Below are 10,858 nucleotides of genomic sequence, written 5' to 3' on the forward strand. Positions count from 1 at the left end.
CCACCAAGATTTTTAAGATTTCAAAACATTATAAGATACAGAAAATGAAAAACGTGATTAATACAATGACCTTCAACAAGTTGCTCAACCTCTCTGTCTCATTTTTCTCATCTGTAAAATGGGGATAATAATTACAACATCATAGGGTTGTGGTGAGGATCAAATGAACTAATATATATAAGACAAATAGAACAGTATATGACATATAAAATACGATGTAAAAATTGCCAATAATATTTGTCACTACAACACCTCCCAAAATGCATCCCACAAGATACGAGGTGCTTGAAAAGTACTGAATGAATGAATATAGGAATAAATGAACAAGTCCTCAGGATTACACACCTTGGTGTTAAGCAACCAACATTTTCAATTTCTTAGAAACAGAAAAATAATTTATGGGTAAAGCTTGTACTGGAGTGAAAAGATGAACTGAATCTAGAGAAGGAATAAGATTCTCACTAACTAAAGCTTTTGCTGCTGTTTTCCTATAGCACATCTTTTAGTCCATCTATCTCTGTCTCAATATTTAAGGCAGGCATTTGTCTTTCAGGTTTCTTTTGGCATCACTGCAGTCATCAAATGAAACATAATTTCCTCCATCCATAACCCAGTGAAGTTTAGTTGGACTTGATATCACTCCCAATTTTAAAAAGAAAATTTGCATCTTCAGACATCAGCAGCATGAGGCAACCTAAGAAATAAGTGTGCATTAGGCCTCTAAATAGACTTTTCCTTTATTATCTGTATGTAGCATCTACCTAATGGAAAATGAAGCAACAGCATCCATCTCCTTCTACTGGCATTACAATTTAAAGGAATCCAGTGAACTGTCCTTGTTACAAGCATAGGATCTAGTACCATTCTTTACTTCTAATGAATCCAGCATTTCAGATGCATAGATCTTGAGAACTGGAGAACTGGATATTTTTCCACCCTCTGGATTTCCAAAGAAGAAAACAGATTCCAAGGCCCCATCTGCCATCTCTTGTCAACAGTCCTGGAAAAAGGACTCATTTCTATGTATTTAGGACACCCAGAATAATGTCTTATTTTTTGAAATCAGCATGGTATCCAAATGAAGACAGCCATTTTACTAGTATTAATACAAAAAACTTACTTCAGTGAACAATGAGGACTTGAAATATCTATCTACTATATCCCCAATGCCAAGAGCATGGAAGAGATAATCTATGTTACAACATGGATAAGTAACTAATTTTCTTATTCATAGGTACAAATAGCTATGTTGGAAACAGCATTGGCTGGAGACTTTGGTGGCCCAATTCTGCCAACCTCTAGATATGTGACTTTATGTAAGCTATTTAAATACTCAAGGTCTCTGTTTTCTTATCTGTAAAATGAGGGGATTAAATCAGATGTTAAAGATCTAACATTTCCTGATTTTATGAGAAGATTTATAATCAAACTTTATGCTACTAATTACCTACAGGTCACTTAAGTAGGTCTGATTATCAACACTTATTCACATGGACTTAATATAGAATTAACCAGACCACATGATAACCTCATAAACATACCCTTTATACACTTTTAATCTTTTGGGGTTTTTTCCTATAACAAGAGGCCCAATTTAAAAATGAGTTGAGTTATAGGCCTTTATATAGCATTCATTTCTACACACTTGAAATAGAAAATGTTAGCTATTTAATCAGTCAGGTTCATAATTTAGTTTGTAAACTCAGAGACCATATCTAGGTTTTACATAATATTGATTACATGATCAGGGCTCATTAAAGGATAATAATTTAAAAATCACTTCTAAGTGTTAGCTTTTTCTAGCTAATTTCCTTTCCATGTGAATGCTTCATGTTTTAATATATCACCCTTTTCTCTTATTTATTTATTTATTTGCTCTAGAAAACCAGTGAGAATTAATCTAGAATGATGACAAAATTAATGGGAATTTAAATGAAAGTGTAATCTTATTGAAATTTCATCTCCGATGACATAATAATAGGCTTATATAGCACCTTTCATCTATGGACCTCTAAGCACTTTACAAACATTAGTTAATTCGCACAACAATCCTGTGAGGTTGGCAATTATAATCAGCCCCATTATGTAAATCAGGGAAGTGCAATACAGGGAGGTTAAGTTCCTCAGGCAACAGGGAAGCCAGTGGCAGAGCCAGCATCAGACCACGAGCATCCAGATGCTTACAACTGCACACCCAAAGAACCTTGTGGAAAGCCTACCATCTTGGTTGGTTGCCAGGAAAAGACCTCTTTCCAAAAGAAAAAAATCCCAAAGAAATGTCTAATCTTACCATTTTTTTTCAGTGTTCCACACTGGAGGTGAAAGAACTAGAAGGGTAGGGCAGTATAAAGGAGACTTGCCTCGAAATGTACTCTGTCAAGCATTTTCTCACCAGGCCAAGACTCCAGCCAAAAGGCTATGTGCTATCCCTTTTTTCACCAGCAACATTTGAAGGAAAAAATAACCCAAATACTAATATGAACATTGTTTATAATAGCAGAAATTATTTGTTGAGTGTTTAATGGTTGATGGGCATTGTATTAAGATGTTTTATATATGTCACCTCATTTAATCTTTATAATAACCTACATATAAGTATATTAATTATTGCTGTAACAAAGCACCCTAACACCCAGGACTTAAAAAATACATTTATTTTTGTTCTCCTATCTGTGGGTCAATGGGGGGTTGGTAATGTAGGCTGGACTTGACCTCAAGCTGAAGGTTGGATCCAGGTCTGCTCAACAAGCCTCTCCTACTCCTTAGACATCAGGGTAGCTGGAGCATTTTTTCTCATGATAAATATGTTTTAAACTGTTACTGCATCACATCTGCTGATATCCCACTAGCTGTGCAAGTTCAAGGCCAAAGCCAAAATATGAAGTACTTCCTGCCCAGGATGAGGTCAACCCAGATGCATGGCTAAACCCAATGTCGATGGAATAGGAAAGTTTATTCCTGATATAAAGTTGGTAGAAACAGTGAATATTTTTGAATAATTGAATGTACCATTATAGCTATTCTTTTGTTCCTTCTTTTACTTCTTTTTCTTTTTTTTTTTTTTTTTGAGACAGGGTCTCACTCTGTTGCCCAGGATGGAATGCAGTGGTATGATCATGGCTCACTGCAGCCTCTCTCTACTTCTTGGACTTAAGCAATCCTCCCACTTCAGCCTCCCAAAGGGCTGAGATTGCAGGCATGAGCCACCACACCCAGTCTTGCAGCTATTCTTGTTCCAATTTTACAGATGAGAAAGCAAGCTGGAAGCAGGGAAGCCTTGAGAATTTGAATGTCCGTATGTCTCCCAGCCCTGCTCTGATTGCTGTTTCTCTTTTAACAGCAAGTGTATCATAGGTTGCCTTCTCATTCCTCAGATTATCCACTCAGATGTGACATAAACCCATCTTCTCTTCTTCACTGGCGACTGATGATTTAAATTACAGGGCCAAGGACTTCTATATCCTGGTTATGGCTTAAGCAGGGGCTAAATAGTCCTTTTTGCTTCTGTGCCTTTAATTCCACATGGGACCAAGAAGCACTGAGCCCTCCTCAAACCTTCAACACCAGTGCATTTAAGCCATTAAACCATCCTGCTGCATTTCAAAGAATGGATGCTGACGATTCACAGAAAGCACCCTTTAGCTTTTGGATGTATTAATTAATCATTTCAGTTAACTAGATACAAAGTTCACCTAAGGTCTCTGACCTTCTGAAGATAAATATTAAACATATCCGACTTACTCAGTAGAAACAATGCAAATTACCAACAGTCCCTGGGTCAAGGATCTGAGAGACAATAAGAAGTTCAAATAAATCAGACCATAAGGGGCAGACAAGAATTTTATTACTGATGTGAATACTGCACATCATCCACATACAATTCTCTCCTGCCAGTATCAGCAGGGGCACCAGAAAGTGTGAGATGGGCTGGCTCAATTTTTGTACTTTTGTCAGCTGCTACGTCTTTCAACTCTATTTTTAAGATGTAGAATTATGAACACAAGAAAGGAGAAAGGTCTGCAACTTTATTAGTGTATGCCTACCAGTTTAAAAAGAGTTAATAATATTTAACACCTATAAAACTATGCAATGGATAGAAGTTGTGGCATTACAACGTTTGCTTTTCAAATTCCATTTTGCAGAGTGTAAGAATTCCTTGGCAGGGCTACAGGAGCAGCTGCAGGGGAAAAAAGAGAGGCAGAGGTACGGTGCCTTTGGTCTCCCCTTATTCTACTGGAGCAGCTGCATTTTTATCTGCTTTATCAATTGAATTTCATGTACAATTACACTGGAATAAAAGCATTCTGCTGTTTTAAAAATGGTTTTAAACCATTGGTTTTGATCAGGTCTTTCTCTGCTATATTATCCATTTTTCTATACCCAACAACTGTGCTTATCTTGAACATGGCCTTAACATTTATTTATTTAAATTTTGGCTCTTTGCATATCAGCAAAGAATGGTATTCTCTTTGCCATGTTTTTAGCCTTTTTCAAAACATGCCCCATTTTGTTTTGATTGCTTTAATCTTTTTGCTCTCTTCTCCTTATGTTCAGCATCAAAATTGCTATTTTACTCCTAGCCTAGGGACAGGCATATTTGATACCATTTCAAATAAATAATCTAACTGGAGATTGGAGAGAAAAACAACATGATCTCTGAGGTCTGGGAATGGTTGTGTTACATTTAATTTATGCAAAACCTTCTGTATCACACTCTCTATAGGATTTTCTTTGAATTCCTGACCACTACCTTTCAGATAGTGGAGTTTCATGGAGCACACGGCAATGATCAGTATAACCCAAAGGGTTCTTTCCAGTCACTTCCACTCTCCATCTCTTTTTTTGAAGTGTCACGTATGGATGAGCTGAGAGACCACAGGCACACTTGGGCTGCTCTCTGAAAGCCAGAGCTGCTTCATATCTATTTATATGCAGACATGGTGAGACCTCTTGGACAAACATAACAACTCTTCATTGAAAATGTCTCAGTTCTGTTTTTTAATGCAATATTCCAACCCTCCCCTTTGTCTTACCATTAAGGGTACTGCCTCACATTGCACTATCCCTCAGCTTCTTGGTCCTCTGAACTGTGCTAACACTGTAATGGAGAGAGAAGAACAAATTTAATCTCCAGTGATATCAAGTAACTCCTGTTTTTGGCACCATTGCTGGTGGAAATTTCTGATCTATTTAAATTACTGTGATTTTAGATTTCAAGAAAATCTCCTCACTCATCTTTCCTAAATGTTCTGTTTATTTTTTAGTTTATGTATTATACTTTAAGTTCTGGGATACATGTGTGGAACGTGCAGTTTTGTTACATAGATATACACATGCCATGGTGGTTTGCTGCACCCATCAACCCATCATCTACATTAGGTATTTCTCCTAATGCTATCCCTCCCCTAGCCCCCTATCCCCTGACAGGCCCCAGTGTGTGATGTTCCCCTCCCTGTGTCTTGTGTTCTCATTGTTCAATTCCCACTTATGAATGAGAACACGCAACGTTTGATTTCTGTTCCTGTGTTAGTTTGCTGAGAACGATGGTTTCCAGCTTCATCCATGTCACTGCAAAGGACATGACTCCTTCTTTTTTATGACTGCATAGTATTCCATCATGTATATATGCCACATTTTCTTAATCCCGTCTATCACTGATGGGCATTTGAGTTGGTTCCAAGTCTTTGGTATTGTGAACAGTGCTGTAATAAACATAATGTGCATGTGTCTTTATAGTGGAATGATTTATAATCCTTTGGATATATACCCAGTAATGGGATTACTGGGTTAAATGGTATTTCTGGTTCTAGATCCTTGAGGAATTGCCACAATGTCTTCCACAGTGGTTGAACTAATTTACACTTCCACCAACAGTATAAAAACCTTCCTATTTCTCCACATCCTCTCTAGCATCTGTTGTTTCCTGACTTTTTAATGATAGCCATTCTAAATGGCGTGAGATGGTATCTTATTGTGGTTTTGATTTGCATTTCTTTTAGCCCAGACAATCCTAAGCAAAAAGAACAAACCTGGAGGCATCATGCTAACTGACTTCAAACTACACTACAAGGCTACAGTAACCAAAACAGCATGATACTGGTACCAAAACAGAGACATAGACCAATAGACCAGAACAGAGGCCTCAGAAATAACACCACACATCTACAACCATTTGATCTTTGACAAACCTCACAAAAGCAAGCAATAAGGAAAGGACTCCCTATTTAATAAATGGTGTTGGGAAAACTAGCTAGCCATATGCAGAAAACTGAAACTGGACCACTTTCTTACATCTTAACAAAAATTAACTCAAGATGGATTAAAGACTTGAATGCAAGACCTAAAACCATAAAAACCCTAGAAGAAAACCTAGGCAATACCATTCAGGGAATAGGCATGGGCAAAGACTTCATGACTAAAACATGAAAAGCAATGGCAATAAAGGCCAAAATTGACAAATGGGATGTAATTAAACTAAAAAGCTTCTGCAGAGCAAAAGAAACTATAATCAAAGTAAACGGGCAACCTACAGAATGGGAGGAAATTTTTCCAACCTATCCATCTGACAAAAGGCTAATGTCCAGAATCTACAAAGAACTTAAAGAAATTTACAAGAAAAAAACAAACAACCCCATCAAAAAGTGGGCAAAGGATATGAACAGACACTTCTCAAAAGAAGGCATTTATGTGGCCAACAAACATATGAAAAAAGCTCATCATCTCTAAATGTTCTTTATATTGGCAATCACTTTCAAATAAAACCCATGATATTTCTTAGTCTCATTTTGGGGTTATTGATGAAAACTAGTTGTAATATTCATTATGAATCAGTACTAGTATTCAAAATGGGAGGGGTATATTGATTTCTATGAAATAAAACATATTTCCCTTCCCCGTAACACAAAGGTAGGCCCAGTTGAGGTCCTAATAATCTTTTAAGTTCTTCCACCAACACTGTAGTATGGGTTAGTGTGCAAATTCTGATTCTGACCAGTTACTTCAGTCTTGCTAGTCAGTGTTCCCAGTATCCCACCCATAACTTCTTTGGAATTAACACTTTTGGGCACCTAGCACTACTAACTGTTGTCCGCTGTCAATCTTTGTCTAAATGTTTCTTCTGGTGACTGGATAACATGTTCAAATGTACAATAGGCTGAAAGTGCAGATAATTAGCACCCTTTGGGAATAGCAACAGCCTATAACTGATAGGAGTTTGGGGTATGCATATTCCATTTCTGTAACCCCTCAGTGAGATAACTCTGAGGGTAATGCTTCTGCACTAGCTTCTAGAATTCTCCAGTGGTATTAAGCTCCAGTTGTCCACAGTGATATTTGTCTTGAGATCTCATCATTTTTCTGTTCTCTTCCCTTCCCTGACTCACTTTCCACATCTCCTGCTGACATCTTCTGCAATCAGCTCCCAAATAAACTACTTGAACTCAGACCCTTTGTTTAGGATTTGCTTCTTGGGTAACTCAAACTAAAATACTATTCTAAGCCTCAAATTCATCACTGGTAAAGGAGTGGGATGATAATAACTCCCCCAAAGGCTTGCAAAGATTAAATAAAACAGTATCTTTATACTCTTACCATTTCATGGCCACAAAGTAGGCATTTAATAAATTATATTAATCCATAGTATGTATCCTCCCATTTTGCCTGTATACCTCTATTACCTGATTCCCTACCACTGTATTCCTTACTCATTCCAATGAGGACACAGTAGTCTTCCTGCTCTTTCTCCAACATGCCAAGCACACTTCTCCTTCAGAGTCTTTGCACCCTCAGTGTCCTCTTCCAGATATCTGCATGGCTTTCTCCATTACTTCCTTTTAAACCTTGCTCAAATGTGATCTGATCAATAAGAATTTCCCTGATCATCACATACAAAGTAGTACTTCCTATAAGATCTCAGTGCCCTCCTTGCCCCACTTTATTTTTCTCCATTATAGTCATTGTCCGCTAGATCAGAAACACCATAATGGCAGGAGCCATGTTTATTTTGTTTCTTGCTCCATCTCCAGCACCTATAACAGGACTGGGCACATAGTAAGAGAAAAAACAATTGTTAAATGAATAATCTTCATAAAATCCTAAATTTTAAAAGTTCTTTTAAGTGTAAAAATACTTAAAGATATACTGATTAAGATAGTCTTATCAGATTATGCCAGTGGTGTGTGGGAGCTGGCTTACATATGCTCAAAATAGTGAATTAAATATTCAGCAATATTCTTGACCAGTTGTTAAAGTGTTGCAGCTTGAAATTGGCCATGATGAAAACGTTTACACCATGGAAGTTAGTAAATGCTATACATCAAGACTTTATTTGGGAAGGGGGAACCTGTTTGTCACCACACTACTGATGACAGTTAAAATTCTGGAGCAAGCAGAATTTTAAAAGAAAAGTGCTTTTAGGCTAGAACATAGCTTTGGAGTAGGGATAAAGGATAACATTATTGAACGCTGATATCTTTGGGCCTTACGTTGAGCTTCATGTATGAGAGATAGTGTAGAATTATCCCCCAGGCAGATTTAATAAGATTTTCTTCTATGTTATATTGCACCATGCATACATTTCTACTACAGTTCATATGACATGAATTTTTCATTGTTAATATATAAACAGTTGGTTCTATGAGGACAAGACACTGTTCACCTTAATAATCCCAGGAGACTAACAAAATTTGCCCACACAGCAGGCAGGTGAATGTTTGAACCACACAGTGATAAGAGTCAGGATTATGATAACTGACACAAAAAGTAAGTCCATATGTAACTGACCCCATAATGCTTCTTTTCATAGTATCTTAAATAATGAAGTTGAGCCTAACCTCACCTTCAATTTGCAGTCACTTCTATTAAAATGATGAAAACAATTCAATCAGCTCAGTCCATTTTTCTTTTCTTTTCTTTTTTTTTTTTTTTTTTTGAGATGGAGTTTCACTCTTGTTGCCCAGGCTGGAGTGCAATGGTGCGATCTCGGCTCATCGCAACCTCCGCCTCCCGGGTTCAAACAATTCCCCTGCCTCAGTCTCCCCAGTAGCTGGGATTACAGGCATGTGCCACCAGGCCCAGCTATTTTTTTATTTTTTATATTTTTAGTAGAGAAGGGTTTTCTCCATGTTGGTCAGGCTGGTCTCAAACTGCTGGCTTCAGGTGATCCGCCTGCCTCGCCCTCCCAAAGTGCTGGGATTACAAGTGTGCGCCACTGCGCCTGGCCTGTTCAGTCCATTTTTCTTTGCACAAATAAACTCTGCTAAGGATAGGGGTTCTCAAAACATAAATTCTAGTCAACTTGTAAATATATGCTGACTTCTGAAGCCACAGAGATATATCATGAAGAATGAACGAAGTTTCAGTTTTGACTTTGCATGCCATTCACAAAAGAAGGGTTATTGAAAGTCTGAGTAATATTTTTCTCCTTAGATGAGCATATTAGGTGAGGCAGGAGAGATTATGCTGCAATAACAAATAAACTTAGAAATTATAGTGCTAGAAATCAATAAAAGTTATTTTTCATTTGCATCTTAGTCTTCTGTGAGAGATGTGGCTTTCTTGGATAGATCTCCCCCAAGGCACCTCTACACACTTTCCATGATCGGATCTCAGTCATACCAGCCCACTCTAATTGGAAGAGATGCTGGATTCTTTCTGTGTATCATGAAATAAATTATTCTGATGAGCATCTGTTCAGTCTCTGCTACAATGTATCTAAAAATTAGCAGATATTCTATACATAAATTCATTTTACAGGACATCTCACTACATCAATTTACTGATAATGGCCCACTTTTCCTGTGAGTAGAAGTCTCTGTTTGCTGCCTAACCAATAGCTTCCTATTTCTCTGCTGTTTAGGAGAGCCTGCATTTTTTACTTAAAGCCTGGTTTTCCTAGCTTCCTGTCTTTAACTTGATGAATAAGAAAGACAAATCTGGTGGGAAGCGCTAGGAAAGACTTTCTTCCCTAATAGAAAAGAGAACATAAGTAAATTTCCCTATTTTCCTCTATTGATGTGGCTGTGCAGTCTATTGCATTTGAAATTAGGACTGCCATCTCGTGACAATGAGAAGAGACACAGCAAAGGTACAGATGATGGTTGAGTTTGAAAGATGGAAGTGACGTGCCTCTTGAAAACAGCAAAGAGCCATTGAATTAACTCTGGAACCCATATGTGTTGGGACTCTTATTAATGGAGACAACTTTTTTTTCATATGAAGGTATTTTTTAGTGTATTTTTTATTTAAATGGTTTTAGGATATTAACGGCACTTCAGTAGGTGTTTTTAAGTGCCTAATTGATACAAGGTACAGTGTTAGCTGCAGAAAGATGTTTTCCACTCACCTCAAGATCTGTTCCATTGTTTCACCCAAAATGCTGCCAGACATCTCTTTCTAAAAGGCAAGCAAATACTCTCTGATATTGAAGTTTACCTAAATATTTACTTGGAACCTCTCCATTCCTAGAAGATGGACTACAGTTTCAGAACTGTTAAAGTTTGTTGTGTACGTCAAGATAGACTTTCAGGGTAGGCCACCCTTGTTATTAAAAACAACAACAACAAAACTTGGCAATGAAAAGCAAGCCTCAGGGAATGGTCTCTAGTGAAGAGATGGAGACTAGGGGAGTTAAATTGTTCTTTATTTCAAAGTAACAGCAATTTTTGGGTTTTTCTCAGGTAGATTACGAGAAAAGAACTTTGTGGGGAGCTTGGGACTCGGGAAGAAAAGGAGGGGAGAGAAAGTTTTCCATGAAACATGTCAGCAAACCAAGGCTAAGCATAGAGAGGACCAGGCACCTTAGCTACGCTGATGTCTGATCTTTTCGTTTACATTGTTTTCTCTTTCTGCTTATATTTCA

The sequence above is a fragment of the Nomascus leucogenys genome, chromosome 8 (assembly GCF_006542625.1).
Source record: "Nomascus leucogenys isolate Asia chromosome 8, Asia_NLE_v1, whole genome shotgun sequence".
Lineage (NCBI taxonomy): Eukaryota > Metazoa > Chordata > Mammalia > Primates > Hylobatidae > Nomascus > Nomascus leucogenys.